Source organism: Schistocerca americana, chromosome 7 (genome assembly GCF_021461395.2).
Source record: "Schistocerca americana isolate TAMUIC-IGC-003095 chromosome 7, iqSchAmer2.1, whole genome shotgun sequence".
Classification (NCBI taxonomy): domain Eukaryota; kingdom Metazoa; phylum Arthropoda; class Insecta; order Orthoptera; family Acrididae; genus Schistocerca; species Schistocerca americana.
This window is the reverse complement of record NC_060125.1, coordinates 155,372,355-155,395,298: the sequence shown is the minus strand read 5'-3', so window position 1 is coordinate 155,395,298 and position 22,944 is coordinate 155,372,355. Positions and strand designations below refer to the sequence as shown.

Sequence of the window (22,944 nt, the reverse complement as noted above, 5' to 3'; positions counted from 1 at the left end):
TCCCAGAAATAGTTACGACTCACTTTCTTGATGTCCCAACTTGTATGCACGGAAATTCTTGCCCTAACAGAACCTGTTTACGAAAATAGCTCAGAATAACCTCGAAAGCATTCTTCCTCGTGATCCTAACGTGGCACCCCGACCTTCATGTGTTACCCTTCCTCTTTTCAACATACACAAACATTCTCATCGCTATGTAGAGACTCCTAAATCTCAGCACAAAGAATGTCATGTGAATGAATTGAGCATTATGATTGGCTCTTATCCTATTCACACTCCAAATTACTGATGCACCTTTTCTTTCTTTCTGCAGACGAGACTTTCAGCGGCAAAAATAAAACTATTTTACACAGATCACCATATTGCACTAACTTTTAAACCCTGAAAAGTGCCCATACATATCGTCAAATATGGAAAGACTCAATTACACTTATCTCCCATTGAATATTAGAGCATGAATCCGATCTCCAACCCAGCAATATATCACCGTGTACCACGTCGATGTAGAAAACATACATTTCCAATGCTGCACCATACAAAATCACCCCTTTTACATCATTCGTACATACACCGCGAAGACAGACAGCACTGTATAGACTCCTCACAGCACTACATATTTCCATGCGAGATCGGCGGTCATCCACCCCCCATGGGAGCCCAGAGAGCCCTCAGAGGACCAAAGTCACTCTCAGAACTGTTCTACAAATTCGAGCATCTTTCCCCTCAGCACAAACGCGTTACCTTTTGTGGTCCAGACCTGCTAGCTTGCTCGCTTTTCTACACCCATCCCCAAACTCGGGAACTACAAGAACACACGTGTTTCCTCATGGTTTGCCCTAATATTATACCATTTTTGAGGTACTTCTCGATATCAAGCACACGGTGGCATCCTACCGATTGCTGGCGCAACATAATTCCCAAGATATAGACTGGAAATTATTTCTCTACAAACGCCAAACTTTAGCGAGGTGGAGTGTGCTCTAGACCACTGAGTAACTAGAAACTTGTCCCATCGGCGAACACCTTTATGTGAGAACTCGAAACTAATAGAGGAAAATGATATTTTCACTCATGAATACCAATGTTGGTGGTGTAACAGCTTCCAAATCATCCCTATAATAACTCTCACGTCTAGAGAACTGGGAAGCGTGTCTTTCACCTGCTAGATGCACACACCATAATCGATGTTCCCTCAACTAAATAAAGGCGCGAAATTTACACCTGCTGGATGGACACACCATAGCCCATGTTCCCTCAACTAAATAAAGGCGCGAAATATGCAGAAGCAGTCAACCAAACAATCTTCATGGGAGGGAATAACGTCCCTACTCAATCTTCTCAGATTTCCACGCGATCACGAAAGCTGCCCAACACATACTAAGTATTACTTCGCTATTCTGCCGTCTAGAGGACGAAAGAGTTAACTCAGCTACATTCTTGCTTTTCAACAGACCTTTGCATTCGGACGGCTCCTGATGTTAACGTGAAACGTGAATCAGGCCCACCACAGACCATGCATAGACAGAATCATCCTACAAAATCGTTCACATATGTATTTTATCACTATACTTAGAATTAAATGTTAGGATATCCGTTTCAGTTGAATGACATTCGACAATAACCGAAGTATCGGAAATACACCCTGCTGATAACTGTGGCTCTGGAATTAATAATATCGGTGCCATTCTTATGACCTGACATACTCTTCCCTTTGCTATCACAGTACTCCACGTCAAGTCATCACCTTCCTTACGACTGGACATAGTCATTTTCTTTGCACATGTTGGAACACAAACTTTATAAGCCTGATGCTCAAGGTGAACCTATCATGCATCCCCTACTATTACTACTAAGTGTAGACCATACAAAATAATACTCATAGAAAATCAACGATGGGTGGACACGTTTCATAAGTTTTTCTTCTGAGTGTTACCGCTGTGTCTTAGAAAGAGAGGCATAATCGTCTCACAAACCGTCAGATGTTAAAAAACCCAATCGCGACAACTACTGTATGTTACTGTCATAAGCGGTCTTGGTTCTACAGGTGGACACAAGTATCCATGTTGAAAGCTATACTGGCTTTATAAATCTACTCATGGCATTACCTCCGAATGAATTGTTTTTTTTTTTCTTCAGACAAATACCAAGATGGTAATCATAATAGTGTAGATTATCAGAGCAGCAGTCTGGTTACATGTGGCCCACAACCTTGTGATAACATCTTTGAATTTTGAATGTGCTTCAGCTAAGGGATGTGTTATGAAACTGCTACCTGAAACTCCTGCACGCCACCCCAGCTAGATATTTCTGTAGTATTATATCCTGTCTCGATACCATGTCATAGGTTCTGCGATATGTCCACTGAGTTATAAGCGATGACCGATTGAGAAGGATCACAAACAGTAGTAGATGGTGTTCTGATTGAGGTCGTAAGAAATGTACACAAGCTTTTCAGATCTCTAGTGTTACACTATTCACTTGATGTATATTATTTGGAATAAAGTCTTCCATTCAACCACATACATGCATTGGATCACAACCACAAGTGAATCACATTTCTGGCACTCTCATATCTCGAAACCAGTCACCTTTTTCGAAACCATCTGCGAGAGTAACATTGTAACGTGGTTTTAGTCAGCCCTTACGCAGCTTGCAACTGCTCCCATTTCTACAGCTTTGGGCGTGTGATCGTTCCAATTTAAGTTGGAACTGGGCAGAAGTCGGAGAAAGCCATATCCACCACCTTCTGCAACACGTGTAGAAAAAGAACGACCTGAGTTAGTGGAACAGGACCGTGTTTGACCATTTGATGGAAATGCATGCATTGCGGTGTGTCTCCGAACCAGATACAGATACTACAGTCCGAAGCAAATCCACGTCCATTCACATCTATCAGCCTAACGTGCTATCATTGTTATTCTGTACCATCCAACGGTGAAAAATTACGAAATATAAAAGCTCCACTAACTTCATCCGATATAGAACTCACCTAGGCACCGATGCTGGTGTGATGAAACATAGTCACGGCGGAGAGAGAGATGTTGCAATGCTTCCCAGAACAGCACACGGAGAATTCCTCATAGCAATTCTAACGGAACAGCCCATCCATCACTGAATTCACCCATCAAACTGCTGCTGCTGCTGTTGGTGTGAGACGATCCTATTAAATATACAGGTTTTGATCCACTGCAGAGGCCAGTTTAAAGTTGCATCACCTGCACTGTAGGAGGATCGTATCCCATGGGCTATACTGTAAATCACAAGAGATGCTCCCTGTGGCCCTGACTCGTTGTTTGAAAAATCATTTTTTCTTGCTGTTGCACACTTTGTAGACTGCCATACATTTTGTTTTTCTGCCACACCTTCAAGGTCTGTATCAGATTCTAAACTGACACTAAGACGTTTTGATCCACAGCCTCTCGCAGAAAACTAGACATCGCAGAGTGTAAATCATATTGCTACTGCAGCTGCCATAACATGCCATACACACTGGATGGTTGTAAATAAAAGACGGTTACAACATAATGAAACTGGAAGAGTTTGGTTTGCATTGGTCAGTCAATCATTATCTGCTAACCAACAGCGTGCCAGTGGACACATGAGAAGGAAAAGATACCATCGATATACTCTAACAATAAGCATCACAGTTGATATTGAGAACAATTTTATCAATTATAGAGTAATTTCGACACAGACCAATGATGTGACATCAAATTTATCAATTTCAGTATCATAGCTGAACTACCCATTCTACACTTTGCGAGTATCATTGCAAATATGGATATATGACTGTGTAGTATGTCCATTCATTGTTCTCTAATAAATACACCGTCAAAGTATATCAGACGGCGCTCTACAAATTTCTAACACCTCGAGCATAGTGCTTAATTGACGATCTATCTCTCTGTATATTGGAGTCACACAGCATTCTCGCTGTCCTAGGGTAAACTTACAGAGTGAAAGACCCCTTCACACTGTCATTGACCCACCCGCCATGCAGCACAGTAATCAACCAGAATTAGACCACTCATTTCCATGTCTCGTGAATGAATGGAGCTTGCCGAGTCTTCACCCATCCAAGTGCGCACGATTTCTCTAGATATGCCCATATCGAGGAGGTTAGCACTCCTTATCGATGTATAGTAAAAGATTTGTAAGTGTCGTGAGGTAACAGCAGACAGTTAAGAAGAACAAGAAACAAATGATTTTTATGCGCTATGGATCTCAAGACTGATGGAGTTCAAAGCATTTTTACATAAATCGACCAAGTTATAATTTTAAAGTAGTATTACAGAGTCTAGGATCAGTACCTGGAAGGCATTGGTAAGAGCAAGCAAAAGCATATGCACACCTAAGGCTGCAAGGTTCTGCACCTAAAACGGGCTATAATGCTAGATCGCTTGCATTTCCAACCTCACAGGCATATGGAACGTATCGCTGTTAATATTCCGGTGTAAGAAATATATTTCAAGCGCAGGACATACATCCTTCTTCCCAGTTTCTATACGATAAACTATGTTACTGAAACGCAAAACGAAAAAACTACTTCCTTAAAACATTGGCTCTGAGTGATACGAGCACAATATAGCTTTCCGGAGATGTATAGCGTCCACTGTTCAAATCCGATCACAGTTCAGAAATTATACTATGCCTGCCTCAGCCCTATATAAAATGATCATTAATAACGGCCAATATCTCTTACAAGAAAACGGATAAACGCATAGCAGCAGCGTCCGACATGTGAAAATTACAAGTCATTCCGCCACTGATGCTGTAAACAGCGCATCTGCCAGGTAAATGTATACACGGGAATTGCAGTGCCTCACAAGCACATATCACTAACTTAGTTATGAAGCTGGAATCTTGATTTTACACCCACGATGCGACAGGGGGATGGAGTACATCGTATAAATCATAGTTCATTTAGAGGAATGTGTCACGTTTCATCACACATGAGATGGAAGTCCTCTGATGACCGACAGGTTTATGGTTAACGATCGCAAGTAGACAGAGCTTTAAACCACCTACAGAACACGTTTCTATAAGTGAGTAGAACGTAGGCTAAATCACGCGACTTATTCATCGTGACAGAACAGTGGAAAAATTGACCTCCAGCAACTTCTCCCTCTCTAGAATGCATCATCAGTCCACAATTAAATCGAACCTCGCTACAGCTCCATCTCAATCGATCACCCTGTCCACTCTCTGGTATCCTTTAACGCAGATGCATGCTAGTTTAGAGAGGCAGATGGTTCTCTGTCTTCCTGAAAAGCGTCAAATACAGTAGCCAACTCGCATGTATCACTAGTACCTCAATAGACATACAGTATAGTGCTGCCTGGACGGAGAAAAATTGACTACTTCCCTGATTCCCTTCTCTTCCATGTCGAAGTTTCCTCGGATTCCTCTTGCTTCAGCGTACTTGATCCCATGTACAAATTGTTCTGCACGAACCAGAAGATACGCAAGTACTTCCTCAATTTCCCCGCATTTCGGTGTATATTCGGTTAGTTTATACCTATTCCCTCGTCATTTTTCGCAATTCTATCGATTTTATGTCAGATCTACCGATGCGATGATGGCATAACCTCTCGTTCTGTGTTCTAAAATTACCTGTAAATGTAGCACAGCTGTCAACACCTATCCCAAATGCACTGATCGGGAGGTGTAGTATAATACTGTACTCGATTGTGTCCAGTCACCTCCATATTGGCGAGCGTTTGCTCTGTTTTCTGTGTGTCTGTGTACTGCAGGATTCAGTTACGATTGTGGATGGGGCCGTAATCACTTACTAATGGTTGCGTTTTACAGTTACACACAATTTATTTTGAACCAGTAGTTCCAGTCTCAACAATAAATAAAAATACCACACGTTATTAATGAAGGAATAAACAACTGTGTAAATAATAGTGTTTTCAGTGAGTTACAATTTAACAAATCACCATCAAATGCAGATACAGCAGATAATGTTTTAAAGGCAAGCCGCTGTGAACTGGGCAGAAGGCCTTACACCCCCGGAACGGCAATAATATAAAAAATTTAGAAACCTGCGGTAAAACAGCAAATATAACAGAAAAGTTAATTAAAAAAAAAAAAAAAAAAACAAGCAAATGGCCACCAAATGGGTGAAATAAGATGATGGTAAAATTTGTAACACAAACCTTAATATCCACTGAACACTACACTGTTAGATTTATTCCAGAAGACTACCAGGACTATTAACTAAACATTATAACCTTTAATGTATGCATTATAAGGTATTGTAATAAATAATACAATAAAAAACACAAGGACCAGTACATAAGTTCCTAAAAGGGTACTGAGGCAGATTGTACCCGCAGAAGGCGGGGACTGAAGGAGCAGTACACTGAACTACTGGCCATCAGACCTGCTTTTAGAAAACACATGTCTTACAAGAACCATGGGGCCACAGACAGTGCTCCAGGAATCGACCTCTGAGAAGGTCTGCCAACAAACACTTTGGCGAGCGATGAGACAGGTAGCAAAGAGTTGCATTCACTTCACAATATGGTAACTCAGACTAGTGATAGTGTAACGAATGACTAATGATAATCTTGCTGAAGTTACCTGGTGTCCGATAAAACAAGTGCAATGATGGAACAATACGCCAAAGCACTACGTCCCCAGAGTACCGTGCTAAGAGTGCCCGGAGTGAGAAACGAATCGCTACCGCCATAGTAGAAGAATCACCAACCGGCCTACAATCAAGAAAGCTGTCAAAACTACATGCCTTACTGGACAGCAGCGGCAATGCGAGGACTCGTACACTGCCGTTACATACTCTTAACCCAGGGCTGGTAACTGGGGCGTTAGCGGCCACCAAGGAAGAAATACTAGTGCTGGTTGAACTTAACAAATTGTAACAAGTTGAATGCAGTACTTGCTACGAAGAAGTCGAGGAAAGCTAATCAGATCCACCTTCACCAAGCACTTCACTCACTCCTCTTCGCCTTGGCGACAATACGAGCAGCGACACGAACCCAAGTCACAGGAGAACCAAGAGATACCACAGTGGTGGAGGTTTCTCTACTTGGATTGAAATGAACTCTTAAAGCTTTCAGGATCAGGTTCACGACCAGGCCGTGCACCTTCTTGACCACAGTCCCTCCATCTGGCAGTCCATGTGTGCAACCAGCAGTCCCGGCATCTTCTCGCACTGTGCGGACCTGGCTTCACCTTAGTCCCCAACTGAACTCACCCACTCATATAACCCACAAAATCAACAACGACGCCCCAAAAATAGGACAACAGTTACTACATATCAATAACCGCTGCTGCTGCCACTAGCAGACAGGCAACGTTTGCGAAAGCGAGTGGCGCCAGTCGACATGATAAGAAGACAAACAATCACAACCATGCCAACAAAACGATACCGTCTGGCTATGCATTATTTGGACAGTTTACGAATTGGTTTCGTGTCTGCACATCAGTGTACCGTGTTATTTAGGAGGACTTTGCATTATTTCGATAATTTAGGAGTTGTTTGTAGTGCGTTATTTAGGAGTAGTTTACAGGTTTTGGGGCTATGTGGCGTGACCCCAAGCATATCAAATCGTGTGTTTTGTATCAGTGTGACAGATGTACTGTCGTCCAAAATAAATAAAGTACACTGCTTCTTCTCCCCGGCAGCCCAGTGCAGGCTGAGTCATTTTCCCCTTCAGGCAGTCATTTTGGGTTATGTCACAGAATGGACGACAGCACTCTCTGGTGACAGTATTGTGTACTACGTCCAGACCTTGTGGCGACCACACTGTTTCCCCCCATTTTATGTTACGGAATGGACGACAGCACTCTCTGGTGGTAGTACTGTGTACTAGGTCCAGACCTTGTGGTGAACACACTGTTTCCCACCATTCTCCCCCACCCCCCACGCCAGACCGCCATATTGGGTTATGTCATGGAACAGATGACAGTGCTCTCTGGTTGCAGTACTGTGTACTTGGTTAACTGGACTCAGGACCGCATGGTGACTACACTGGATGGTGGTAGTGCATCAAATTGTTTAAATAAAGACTGGTGCATACAAAATAATAAAGACTTATGTCTTACACACGTCGAATTCACTCCCAGCCATTTCCTAGGACGAGGTGGCGGTTGGGTGACTTAGGTTAGTGGAGGCAGCCCAAGTGCCCTTTCTTTCACGCCATTTTCTTAGGCTATTGATGTATCTTCCCTCCAAAATTCAGACCTCCCAGCAATCCCTTGGAAGAGATGGTGGTCGGATGACTTAGGTTAGTGGATGTACCCCAATTGAACTATCTTCCCGCCATTTTTCTTATTTTAGTATAGGCTGCATTATCCTGATAGAATCTGAACTTCTCGCCATTTTCTGGGTGATGGGGTTAGGTTAGTGGAGGTAGCCCAATTTACCTATCTTCCCGCCAAAATTCAAACTTCCCTCCAAAATCAGCCATCTTGGATGATGTCATGTTCTGTTGCCAAGTCTACACGCCGCCATATTGGGTGACGTTATCGCCGCCATCTAGGATACATCTGGCAACAATGCAGAGTGGCTCAGGACCCCCCTTGCCCAATATTCCCACTGACTAATGCAGCGAGTGAAAAAGAGACTACCTATATGTGTCGAACACTAATTTCTCATATCCTTACGTGAAATGTATGTTTGAGGCAGTCTGCTTAAGATGCCAGTTCTCAATAATGTTCCTCAAAAAAATTATCGTCTCCCCTCCAGGTATTTCCATTCAAGTACTGGAATCATCTGTCCACAAATTTTGTGGGAGCCAATAGCAACGATTCTGTAGGGCTGTATTCTGAGGGAAACCTAGGTCTCAGACTCATACTCGTTTGGGATGTGGTGGACAGTAAACGTGTATTTTGTTGTTGCTCACTGTGTCAGCCCTTCTGGGATCTTTCGAAATCACATTGCAGAACATTTCGGTTTGCAGGAAGGATGAGGGAAAGATATTGTTCAACATCATTATATTTACCTAAACAACATTTTAGCACCCAGTCCTGTTGGGAAGAATGGAACAACTTTTGTGAGTCTGGAATCAGTAACAGCTGTCAGTTTTCGGCTGGAAGCAGTGCAGCCCTCACAGGTCGTTGGAGGTTTGTGACCCAGTGACAGCTGCTCACATGTAATCCAGTGATGGAGGTAACATGGTGGAAGACAGGATAGTGAAAATCCTGCTGCCTCCCATACACCGACAGGTCTCAGCAGTATTGGTTCGACAGCGGTATAACAGAATTTTACGAGACTTGCTTTCAACAGCATGACAATGCAACTGAGAGACAGAATGAAAATAGTGTTCCATCTCTTCAGATATTTGGAGATGGCTACCACTCATTTTGGTATCAAGGGAGGTGATTGCGTAGCCTGTAGGATGCCTATAGCGACGATTGGGAAGCGTCTGTAATGATTATCTGGCGAGTGTAATCTGACTGCGGGAAGAAAATTTACTCACAATACAAGGGGCTCTCATAATCAAATTAATTAATTGGATCATCAATGTGGTGTCAATGATGTGCCGCAGGGTGGGTGGATGTGAGAGTGGGACTACCACAGATATGATACAAGAGCTGGAGCGTTAATTACGCGTTTTTTCATTGTGCCGAGATCTACTAATGGAACGCACAGAGGACGAGATGATAATCATAATAAAATCAGTTACATTATAGAATTTATAACTTGACACATAGTATAAACTTTCTATTTACAACTTCTCTGTCCTGTTAGCTTGAGAGACTTCATATGTGACTAGACATTTGTTTATTTTTGGAAAATGAGGAGCTATCGTGTGACGAATAAGGGTAGCCCTCCATCATGAGCCAAAAATTAGTTAAATATACTAGTCCTATGATGCAGGACATAACAGATAAGAACAGATTTTTCAACTCGATGAGAAAATACTTGGAGGAAATATATCCTATGCCATAGTATTGTACGGGAATTCCATAATAGGTAACAATATTTTGGCGATATGAAAATGTGCGTATGGTCCGTTTTCTCCTATGTTCGAAAATATATGAAAGTGAGGATTCTACATTTTGCATGAGAAATTTGAGGTGTATTGACAAAACAATATCCACATTTCGGATTTTTTATACTGAGAAATTTCTGTCAGGGATGGAACTACTGTATGCTTGACTACTGGTTGGCTCTTCAACTACACTATACACTCGGTAGATGGTGCTGGAACAGACTAGAGGTGACTGGAGGTGGCTGGTCGGTTTTATTTTCGGTCATGAGAGACAGTCGCGACATTCTCTGGTGTGTTAGTTGTTACCGCATTAGTAAATTATGAAGGGGCATTAATTATTTTGGAATAAATCCAAAAACAGCCTTATTTCATTGATACAATGAACTAAGAAACACTTTCGAATAAGTGTATAATTTCAGCTTACTTCGCTGACAGCAAGAGAACGTAAATGCATCAAAAGCATACGTTTCTGTTCCTGCTTGTTCTTATTTTGATAGTTACTTTCATTAACACGTAAAAAAAATTTATGGAGTCTAATGATTCGGCCATTCTTACACTTCAGTCGACTTTCTGATACACGGCTATTTTTGTAAACGTAGTTACCTATGCTTGGAAAGCGAATGTCTTGACAATTCTTGTTGTTTGTGGCTCATATGTAGCGACAATAGTAAAATTAGCATCTTCTCTGTCGGTAAACAGTTGTATTGCTTTTGACTTTTCATTATGACGTTTATGCGGTTCTCCTCGGCTACGTGTTGTAACGTTCTTTAAAAAAATGAAATAATAAACCTCACGATGACGTTGAATGAATGTCTGATCTGTGGGATGACTACTGAACTTGAATTGTCATGTTGCGTGTTGTAAAAGCAAGTGCTGTGCTTACTCTGTGTTGTTAGCAAAACTTTACACAAATTGATTGGGCAATGCAACTTCCAATACCAATAAAGAAATACAGTCACTGCAAAATACTTTCCGCACCTTAGACACTGAGTCCTCTGGCTCTGTTCAAAACTGGTAACTTTGGTCCCTGTGCACATAACAAATAAATTAAATTGTGAAAAATCCAACTTCTTTGACAAAATTTATGACCAGGACCGGGAGGCGGTAACGATTATGGTGAATAAATAACACTATTTTTTTTAGCAAAATTATATTGCTAGTTAAGTTTGTCCTTTCAAAAACATCTGGCAATTAAAGTTACATTACTCACAATTGATTCACAAACAATTAAACAGCAAGTATTATCTAACTTCATCAATCCAACATAAATGCAAATCATCAAATTAAATATAGCTGTGTTAACAAATCTTAGAAACACTAGAAAGTGAAATATCTAACTAGCCTTTTTATCAAAACGGTTTACGTACACTCTGGGGTTACGCAACAATCACAAATTATCAGCCAACTCATCTATACTAACGCACTGGCAAAAACAAAAATCATGGTTATTGAACATCTTTACTTTGCTTGCATGAAGACTTCTGCTTCTAAATTCAACAATATGGACATACCTAAATTAATCTAACTCTTGGTGGCTTCACACAGCACACCACAAAAGCTGCCTACTCCGTCGTCTTTCTCTCACAGACAGCTACCTACAACAGAGCGTCCAGCGCTCTCTTACTCCAACTCTATAATAATCGCAGACCAGAAGCAGTATCTCTGGTTCTGCGATCTTTCGCAGTCAGAGATACAAAGCCTATCAAAGACATACATCGTTTATAAAATCATATTCGGTTGCCACATACAAATAATCCCAGTAGACACCTGTCAGTGTGAGCGGCTTAATTCGTACGGTAAGTAATGTAGGTAGAGCATTCCATTAAAGTTTCTTACGTTCCACATTCACTGATTTGCACGAAAATGTAGCGAAGAAAATTTCGCTTTGCTCGGTAGATGCATGAAGACTTTCTGAAAAAGGTCAGGTCTTCTAGTGTTTGTTGGAAATTTTTTGTTATTAAAGAAAACCGACGTTCTTCAGTAAACACCTGTGTGTTACAACAGAATCGTAATTAAACTGTCCTGTTTCATTCCTTACAGGGCGCTTAGAAAACTGAAAAAATGAAAGCTATGGTGTCATATTTTAGTTATTTTCAGTTTTGGTGACACTACATACGGTCCCCACGTAAGGTCTATGTTACAAATCAGTATAAACGGTAGCATTTGCATCGTTCGGTATCGCACTCGGAGGTGTCACTTGCTGGTCACATGGCACGCTGACTTCGCAGTGCTTAACAAAAACGAGACAGGCTGTCGCCACTGTTATGTTCGACTAGGAGTAAGACAGTAAGTGTCTGATTATACAGCTTAAAGTAATTGTTGTGTATAACAGAAACAGTAACTGTTGTGTCACAGAATGATCATAACTCATAACTCATGACATCGTCGCTAAGTATGTAAAAGAGTTAAACTAACCAAACTGCCTGATTTCTCTCATATGTCTACATCTACATCTACATTGATACTCTGTAAATCACATTTAAGTGCATGGTAGAGGGTTCATAGAACCACCTTCATAATTCTCTATTATTCCAATCTCGTATAGCGCACGGAAAGAATGAACACCTATATCTTTCCGTACGAGCTCTGATTTCCCTTATTTTATCGTAGTGATCGTTCCGCCCTATGTAGGTCGGTGTCAATAAAATATTTTCGCATTCGGAGGAAATAGTTGGTGATTGGAATTTCGTGAGAAGATTCCGTCGCAACGAAAAACGCCTTTCTTTTAATGACCTCCAGCCCAAATACTGTATCATTTCTGTGACACTGTCTCCCATATTTCACGATAATACCAAACGTGCTGCCTTTCTTTGAACTTTTTCGATGTAGTCTGTCAGTCCTAGCTGGTAAGGATCCCACACCGCACAGCAGTATTCTAAAAGAGGACGGACAAGCGTAGTGCAGGCAGTCTCCTTTGTACATTTTCTAAGTGTCCTGCCAATAAAACGCACCCTTTTGTTAGCCTTCCCCACAACATTTTCTATGTGTTCTTTCCAATTTAAGTTGTTCGTAATTGTAATACCTAGGTATTTAGTTGAATTTACGGCTTTTAGATTAGACTGATTTATCATGTAACCGAAGTTTAACGAGTTCCTTTAACACTCATCTCGATGACCTCACACTTTACGTTATTTAGGGTCAACTGCCACTTTTAGCACCATTTAGATATTTTTTTCTAAATCGTTTTGCAGTTTGTTTTGACCTTCTGATGACTTTATTAGTCGATAAAAGACAGCGTCATCTGCAAATAACCGAAGACGGCTGCTCAGATTATCTCCCAAACCGTTTATATAGATAAGGAACAGCAAAGGACCTATAACACTACCTTGGGGAACGCCTGAAATCACTTCTGTTTTACTCGATGACTTTCCGTCAAGTACTACGAACTGTGACCTCTCTGAAAGGAAATCGCAAATCCAGCCACATAACTGAGACGATATTCCATAAGCACGCAGTTTTTCTACGAGCCGCTTGTGTGGTACAGTGTCAAAAGCCTTCCGGAAATCCAAGAATACGGAATCGATCTGAAATCCCTTGTCAGTAGCACTCAGCACTTCATGTGAATAAAGAGCTAGCTGTGTCTCACAGGAACGATGGTTTCTAAAGCCATGTTGACTGTGTGTCAATAGACCGTTTCCTTTGAGGTAATTCACAATGTTCGAACACAATATATGTTCTAAAATCCTGCTGCCTATCGACGTTAAAGCTATGGGCCTGTAGTTTAGTGGATTACTCCTACTACCTTTCTTGAATATTGGTGTGACCTGTGCCACTTTACTGTCTTTGGGACCGGCTCTTTCGTCGAGCGAACGGTTGTATATGATTGTTAAGTATGGAGCTAATGCATCAGCATACTCCGAAAGGAACCTAATTGGTATACAGTTTGGACCAGAAGACTTGCTGTTATTAAGTGATTTGAGTTGCTTCACTACTCCGAGGATATTTACTTCTACGTTACTCATGTTGGCAGTTGTTCTCGATTCGAGTTCTGGAATATTTACTTCGTCTTCTTTTGTGAAGGCATTTCGGAAGGCTGTGTCTAGTAAATCTGCTTTTGCAGCACTGTCTTCGATTGTATCCCCATTGTTATCGAGCAGAGAAAGCATTGTTTCTTGGCGCTAACATGTTGTTGTTGTGGTCTTCAGTCCTGAGACTGGTTTGATGCAGCTCTCCATGTTACTCTATCCTGTGCAAGCTTCTTCATCTCCCAGTACCTACTGCAACCTACATCCTTCTGAATCTGCTTAGTGTATTCATCTCTTGCTCTCCCTCTACGATTTCTACCCTCCAAGCTGGCCTCCAATACTAAATTGGTGATCCCTTGATGCCTCAGAACATGTCCTACCAACCGATCTCTTCTTCTAGTCAAGTTGAGTCACAAACTTCTCTTCTCCCCAATCCTATTCAACACCTCCTCATTAGTTACGTGATCTACCCATCTAATCTTCAGCATTCTTCTGTAGCACCACATTTCGAAAGCTTCTATTCTCTTCTTGTCTAAACTCTTTATCGTCCATGTTTCACTTCCATACATGGCTACACTCCATATAAATACTTTCAGAAACGACTTCCTAACACTTAAACCAATACTCGATGTTAACAAATTTCTCTTTTTCAGAAACGCTTTCCTTCCCATTGCCAGTCTACATTTTATATCCTCTCTACTTCGACCATCATCAGTTGTTTTGCTCCCCAAATAGCAAAACTCCTTTACTACTTTAAGTGTCTCATTTCCTAATCTAATTCCATCAGCATCACCCGACTTAATTCGACTGCTTTCCATTATCCTCGTTTTGCTTTTATTCATCTTATATCCTCCCTTCAAGACACCATCCATTCCGTTCAGCTGCTCTTCCAAGTCCTTTGCTGTCTCTGACTGAATTACAGTGTCATCGGCGAACCTCAAAGTTTTTATTTCTTCTAGATGTCGCTTTTTTCAGGAAAGCTTTTCTCGTTATTTTTATTGCCTAAATGGCAAACCCCGTCTACGTTTAGCGTCTGTCTTGCTAGTCTACTGCCCTCAGCGTCAGCATTGCCTGATTTCTTTTTACTACATTCCATGCTTGTACCAGTTTCCTCCGACTGCCGCGAGGCAAACGAGAGCGCGTCGGGCTGCGAGCGGCGTCTCCGCAGTCTGGCATCCCGCCGGATGTACTGCCAACCTCGCGGCGCTCGGGCGGGCGAGCGGTTGGCACGCCTGTGGCGGCGGCCGGTCCCCTCGTCAGTCGTCTGCCGACCCTCTGGCGGAGCGGAACTGGCGGAGCGTGGGTGTCGTCGGCGACGTGTCCGTTTCTCTCCGGCGGCGTTGGAGATCGCGTCGCTTCGCTACGCAGCGGCAGCCAGCCAGGTAAATCCAAAATACCTGCGAGGCCTCGAACCCGATAGTCAGCACTGTGACAGTGCGTTAAGGGAAATACAGCTCTGTACAAGTCAACAAACAATAGATGAACGCACCACCTGACTCGTTCTATTCCTCCATTTTGCTTAAAAGTTGCTCCTTGTTGCTTGCCATCACTAAAGTTGTGTTTATTGGCTGTGAAAGTGTTGTTCCCAGAGCAGTAAACAAAGATATACGTTGTAGCTATTTTATTGTGGCACCTAAAAAACACAAAAACCAGACAGCTACTGAAAACTTACAGTGTGCATCGTACTAAAAAAAGGGGAGAGGGGGAATTGAGAGGTCAAAATTTATTGCATTGTTATGCAGTTCTGTTCTAAATCCAAAAGATTTGACGTGTAGGTAGTTGTGATGAACAAGCAACTGTTTCATAGCCTTACCGGTTCGGCGAGCTGCTTTGTTACTTTCGCGGCTAGCTGGGATGATGCTGCGCTCCGCCGTGAGGTACGCAGTCGGGTTAAACTCACAAAAAATGGATGTAAAGGGCTTCCAAGGGAGGCGTCTCATGTTCTCAATATTAGGGTCTACTTTCATGTTCGAAACAATGTAGACTAGACTCACAGACGCTCACTTGTTTCTCGTACAGCATCCGCGGCGCCAGTACGAATTCTGTCCTATAAAGGAACACCAACAAATGTATAATTAATAAGAAATGAAACCAGTTATAACTGACATATGTCTATATCGTTAGACGTTTCGGACGTCGCAGCTAGACATCAGATAGCGTGCATTCTTGTTCGTATATGTGACTGTACTTGTTGCAAGGCTTCAGCAGACTAACTAGAAAATATTTTGTTACGCTCCAGTAATGACGGAGGTAAAGAACATATTCGAAATAGCCGCTGACCAATTAAAACTTATTATTGTTGTTTTCTTATCAATACTGATCGTAAAGTTAATTATCTGGCATCTTTCTAAAAAGCACACTTACTTCGTAAATGTCTCCATTTTTGCCAGAAAACCACGCAAAACTAACTGATGACGCACGGATATCTACTTTCGTCGATTGCTACCAATTATACAGCAAAACGTAAAAATATTGTATGTGTAATTTCAACAACAAAGTATGATTCAATTCGAGCTGCTTTAGCCGGTGAGCCGCAACCAAGCAACGGGCTGCTGCGAAAATATCGAAGTCGCAACAGGTTTACGCCGGTCAAGTAAAAGGCATTTTGCTTGCTGTTATTGCTGTTTTCGATTCCGACAGTCATGGTTTACATTTTCCGATCTCGTAAAATACATTATCTCGTTTCTCGCATAGCTGTTTAATCTCATACTAAAGTAAGTACAGCAAGAACTTGAGTGCTGCGTAGAAATTCCCATTGCCTTTAAAGACAGTCTTGCTTGCCTGTACTTAGTATGCGAGGCTAGTAATGGCGTGGCGCCGCAGTAAGTGATTCCTGTAAACAAAGAAAAAGAATGACCATGAACTCCACTGTCGTATAACCACTGACGTCTTGAATGTAAAAGAATCTGTTTCTATGTGTGTTGCGGTAAGTGAAGCACTCAATAACAAATATCGCCCAAAAAAATATTAGAGTGGGTGATGACGCATACCTCGGGCAGTACGTATGTGGTGTACATAGAGAGAATAGTGCTTGGAAACATCAGCGAAAGAACAATAGCAGATAGTAGCCCGAATTTAGGGCTTACACGCGTTAAAGTTCGCGTATGTGATGAGTTCTATCTGTTCTCGGCATTCAGTTACAGCATCACATGAAGGATTTGGAAGCGCAGTGAATATGGTACATAATCTGCGTGCGTGTATTTAATCAGTGTGTGTACAAAACATTAGTTTGCTTATCGGGAGAATAAACGTTGGAAGCCACTGAAAAATGTGTTGACATATAGCCCTCATCTGCTCCATGTTCTGCCGTTATTATCCACTCCCTCCTGTTGCTACCCCTCCCCTCCCTCCCCACCCCCATCTCTCTCTCTCTCTCTCTCTCTCTCTCTCTCTCTATCTATCTATCTCTCTCTCGCTCTCCCCCACCTTTCTGCCTACTCACACGCAGAAAAACATACACACACAGTCACAGACACACATACCTCTTGCTCACATAGGGTACCTAATGGGTACCTACGGCTTACCTGGCTTAGGAAGCTTTTTCTGTATTTTTGTTTACGTACAATTTGAAAGTATACAAATGCGTCAAATACGTAGTCCTCAGAGAAATCCCATCATTGATTTGTTTTCTGTCCTCTTCTCTCTCTCCTCCTTTCTGTCCCTCGAATGTAGCAGCTTCAGTTAGGAAATGAGTTCATCCAGGAACGATGTTATCGCTACGGCAACTCACCGTTGCCTCGGAGTTTGAAACGCGGCCAATTGTAGTAATGGACCGCTGTAGCTTTGTGATACGCCACAACTCCGGGCGCAACTCATTTCAATGGCGGAGCCGATGCGAAATGTATTCTGCGCTTTCATACCGGTGAGATACGATTGTATTGTGTGTTCGGAGCCGTCAGTTCTGTAACTGAGAGAAATACCTTTCAGCGTTCTTTCCTCTGGAGCGCAACGAAACGCCGGTAACTGCTGCCCTGGTTTCTGGCCCACTACGTCAGGTTTTACTTTACTCAAAAATGTAATGTGCGGCAGCTGCATGGGGGAGAATACGATAAGGTATGAAGTTTTATGTAATTTGGTCATGAATGGGAGAGAACGTGGAAATATTGTAAATTTGTGTTCTCAAAGGCCGAGAGCATGTCTTTTAATTCGACTCCGGTCCCCTGCATGTACTTTATCTACCACAATTATCCAACCGGGAAAATGTAAGCTAAAGTTGAACGTGGAATCATAAACACGTATCGTTCTTGCTGACTTCTCACATCGCTGAGAGGCGAAGGCTATATTAATGAGAGACTAAAAACTCCGTTGAAGGGTTGAGTTTCAATATTGTGGCCTTTCGGTTTTCAGACACGTGTTTTACCATTAGACTGCCAGTACCGACAACGTCGGAAGACGATAAACGGCAGAATAGGATTTACCATATACCCAAACTTAAGGCGTTAATACTTGATGACAAGAAGTAAGTCTCGTACAAAGGTGAAATGAAATTTTCCTGCTCTTACAATGAAAAACTACATTAGTTCCTTTTAGGTCTATTCCCTTTGTCAATCAGTATTTCATGGAGCGTGATTCCAGAAATTTTACGGACATCTGGCCCCAACCACACCATCCTTTCGCTCCGTCGTCGTTCATAACGACAAAAACATGAAGCTTCACATTGCTGACACCCGTACAATGGTCGCTTACCTATTTTACTCCGCGAGATGATCCAGCGGTAATAGGAACTTAACTGAAACTTTCCTGGCAGATTAAAACTGTGTGCCGGACCGACACTCGAACTTGGGACCTTTGCCTCTCGTGGGAATGTGCTCTACCATCTGAGCTACCCAAGCACTACTCACGCCCCGTCCTCACAGCTTTACTTCCGTCAGTACCTTGCCTCCTACTTTCCAAACTTTACAGAAGTTCTCCTGCGGACCATGCATGAATAGCACTCTTGAAAGAAAGGATATTGCGGAGACATGGCTTGCCACAGCCTGGGAGATGTTTCCAGAATGAGATTTTCACTCTGCAGCGGAGTGTGCGCTGATATGAAACTTTCCTGGCAGATTAAAACTGTGTGCCAGACCGAGACTCGAACTCGGGACCTTTGCCTTTCGCGGGCAAGTGCGCTGGCTGTGAGGACGGGGCGTCAGTCGTGCTTCGGTAGCTCAGATGGTAGAGCACTTGCCCGCGAAAGGCAAAGGTCCCGAGTTCGAGTCTCGGTCTGGCACACAGTTTTAATCTGCCAGGAAAGTTTCATATCAGCGTACACTCCGCTGCAGAGTGAAAATCTCGTTCTAGGAAGTTAACTGCCAGTGATCTTTACTAAGACTTTGACAAGAAAGTGCGAGATTCTGACAGTGTACCTACAGCCGGTTTGTTGTTATCTCATACTGTAATGCCGCAAGTTAGTGTTTTTAATCAGTGTGTATCGTTTCGGTAACAATGGGTTACTGTAACGCCCACCACACAAATAAGACGTGGAGAAAGCAGGCCGTTATTAACACATTCGTAGAACGCTTAGGGCTTCCCTTAGGTCGTCTTCGGAATCTTTTCTATGGAATGAGACTAATAAGACAACTTAACTGATTGTCGATAGATGACATTGGACAAATGGTAGGAGCTTCCAGCAAACATGTGGCCTCTGGTCACTGGCACTGTTATATATAAAATAGTGACTACAAGCCACAGTGAAGGAGATGGAGCTGTATAAAGCAATCCATATTCTGAGAGAGGGCAGTATGGACCAAAACAAGAAGAAAAATTTCATAAACATGGGCTCTAAAATGCTTGCCTTAAAATCCATGAACACGTTTTTATCTTCGCTACTGTGAAATATATCTCTTCTATTACAGGGTGTTTGCTATTACGTACAATTTACAGAATTCAGTAAACAAATGAGGACACATTCCTTTGTTGCTGTCTATGGGTACACTATGTAGAGGAGATAACAATCTAATAAAGGCTTGAGATGATTCACACTTGATGGAGTACCAGCCCACTTTCCCCGAAGTGTCCGAGAACACGTTACTGAAAAAATTAATGGGTAATGGATTGGTCGGGTAGGCTCGGTACATTGCCCACCTCTTTCCCCCTGTCTTAAACTCTTAGATTTTTTATTTTCGGGATACTTGAAATCTTTGATGATGTACCCTAAGCGCCATAAATGATGTAAAAACACTGCAGCAATGCGTCTTCAGTGCCTGCCAGCGCATCCGTGAGCACACTGGAGTTTTTCAAAGACTGCGTGGTTCTTTAAGACATCTCACGGAACCATGCCTTACTTTGAACTGACGCAATACTAATCACCTCCTATAGCCATGGCTGGTAAGTGCAGGTAGTATATGATAGCAGGAGATTACATTAGAGGCTCTGCTGTTTCACAGTCACAGAATAATGAATTCTCAATTGTGTATTTATTTTCTAGCTTCATTCTGTAGGTCGCAAGTAATAGCAAAGAGCTTGCAGTAGAAGAGATGTGTTTCACAGTAGCGAAGATGAACAACTTTTAAGGCATCCATTTTAGAGCCAATGTTTACTGGACATACTTTTCTTGTTTTGGTCCAAACTACCCCATATATGATATAAACAGGATGTCCCAGAAAGGTTGTGACCAACTTTGAGGGACTGTAGAGAGTGTCTTGAGGAACAAATCGAGGATAGGAGCCCGTGTCCGTAACGGAATAACAAACGACATTGTGAGACGGTTCACCTACTGTCAGCGTAAAAAGCAAAGTTTGATGCCGATAGGGTGGCGAAGTGGCAGGCGGCGGCGTCTGTAACGCTGACAGTCTGTAGTTGTTGGATGGCGTTTTCAGACACGACTATCCATCCTCGATTTGTTTCTCAAGACACTCTGTACAGCCCCTCCAAGTTAGTCTAAACGTTTGTGGGGTGTCCTGTACATCAGGCGCGATATATGAGTTCGGACTGTGGACAAAGAATGAAAGCGACCGCCGTGCAGCGGAGTTCTGTTCTGTGGCAATAGTTGTCAAGCAAAACTGGACCACAAAAACATAGAGGACGCTAATATTCAACAAGACAATCACACATCCGATTTCTGGTGTATGTGTTGTTTGGTAACCAAAGGAATATGTCTCCGCTCGACGGAACATACTGACTGGAGGATTCGTGCTAGATAAATGACGAGGAGGATATTGACTTGAGATACTGGAATGAACTTTATAATGAGATAGAAGCTTTCGACTGAGTGGGGGATGCCCTTCACGTTAAGTTAGTCATTTTCTAAATGGAAGAAATGTTTTAATGTCGGAGAGAAAATGATACCAGCACGAAGCATTTTATGCTTCTGAAGAAGGCTAGAGTACTCTTGCTGAAACCTGGGTAAAGACCAGTAACATTTTGCAACTCAGGCGGATTTTTCACATAATAATTTATCACAGTTGCTGACAGGACTGCAACATGTCAAAAATTCTTATATTCTTGATTTGACTTCAGCGAGTAATTCCTAGGCATTGATTTTCATGAAAAGATTCGTATTCGTATAACGTTAGCTAATGATTCTGCCGTTGATTGACGGAAGAGTTTCATATTTGCATACACAAACTGCTGATGTGATACAGTGTCTACTTTTCCTGTTGTCAGACTTTTAACTAACAAGACAGAAAATTTGCTAACAAGATGAACAAAAACTGCAGAACATTCATAATTTGCATTTTCAGTGATATTGTAAGTACGATACAGTTTAATGACACAGAAATAAAAGATAAACGTCCATGAAATGTTTATATCGATTCACAAGTGTAACAAGATTACGAGCAAAGAGTGGTCTGTCCAGAATGATTCTGCGGAAAAATAGGGTATTCGTCTGTAATACAATACTGTGGAATGAAGACGAATGGACCACAATCAGTAATTTACTGGTATTCCAGCAAGTAAGAAGCAAATCCTATTATACATTACGCAAATATCGAAATTGATTCACCAATAACGTCGTTGGTTTAAAACTTTAACTTTATAGTTTTCTGCCAATGTTAACAAACGACTACTTACTGTAGGATTACTGTTACATTTTATTTTTCGGAATAGAATTCAGCCGTCAGTTGCAGATATATTTGTATTACGCCTATAGATATATGTTTTTAACTGATGACTGAATTTTATTCTGAAAAATATATACTACAGTTGCTGAAAATTATAGCCATGAATAAAATAATATTATTTTTTACTTTAGAGTTTTTCTAATCAATGGCATTCGTGAGCTAGCACAGACATGACCCTAACATCAATTTTTTTATATGTTGGTAAATATAACGCAACAATGTGTCAATGTGATCTGCAGAATGCCGTTATTAATAGCGAATTTTTAAATTACTCTTCTCGTTGAATGCACTGCTGTCTCAAAAATCTTTGTTTTGGAAGCTTAGCGCTAATAGCAGTACAGCCAAACTTGTTGAAGGGCCATAAGGAGTAAATTTCAGTAATTAATAAATGCGTAGCTGAATGAAAACGTGGCTGCTCTTCTCTTCAGGATGACCCACGTGAAGAATTGTTCAAAACCGCAAAAACAGATGAGAATTTCGGAAACATAACATGGACGATCGACAACGACAGACTTACTAATTAGCTGCCGCCACTTACAACCTAAGAAATCAGCGCGCCCTCAATTTTGTGCGCGGGTTTAACTATGATACTTCATTGTTGTGTCCTTCATTCCCCTGGCGAAGAGGATAGTCGAGCTGCCGCACAACTTTAATCTTTTCAGTCCCCGAAGTGCTGAGAGGAACGCACGACATCCGACCCATTAATGCGCCTAGTACCTTTAAGCCAACTAGGGGACGGGCTGGTGGTGAGACAGATAGAGTCCGATTTGGGAATATTTGAGAGAGGATTTCCATTTGTCTTACAACAGTTATTTCTGAAGCGGTGGGTCTCAGGCAGGGTATAGGGGTTTCATGCATGTTTGGGTATCTGTTTTTGTGTGTCAAAGAGTAAGCCAGTGACTTTTCAACACTTGGAGTGTGCCTCCCGTCTCTGGCCCGCTTCGTGCAAGGTATATGTAGCATTTATTGAAT

General features: G+C 42.0%; 1 protein-coding gene across 2 annotated transcripts in view; it reads left to right on the top strand.

Moving 5' to 3' along the window:
- The first annotated feature begins 15,193 nt into the window (after nt 1–15,193).
- Nucleotides 15,194–22,944, top strand: part of LOC124622155 (semaphorin-2A-like) — a 1,077,868-nt gene continuing 1,070,117 nt past the window's right edge. The window contains exon 1 of one of the 2 annotated variants that reach the window (XM_047147795.1): nt 15,194–15,309. The gene's annotated coding sequence lies outside the window, so the exon portion shown is untranslated. The remainder of the gene's footprint in view (nt 15,310–22,944) is intronic. The other variant, XM_047147796.1, reaches the window with a different exon arrangement.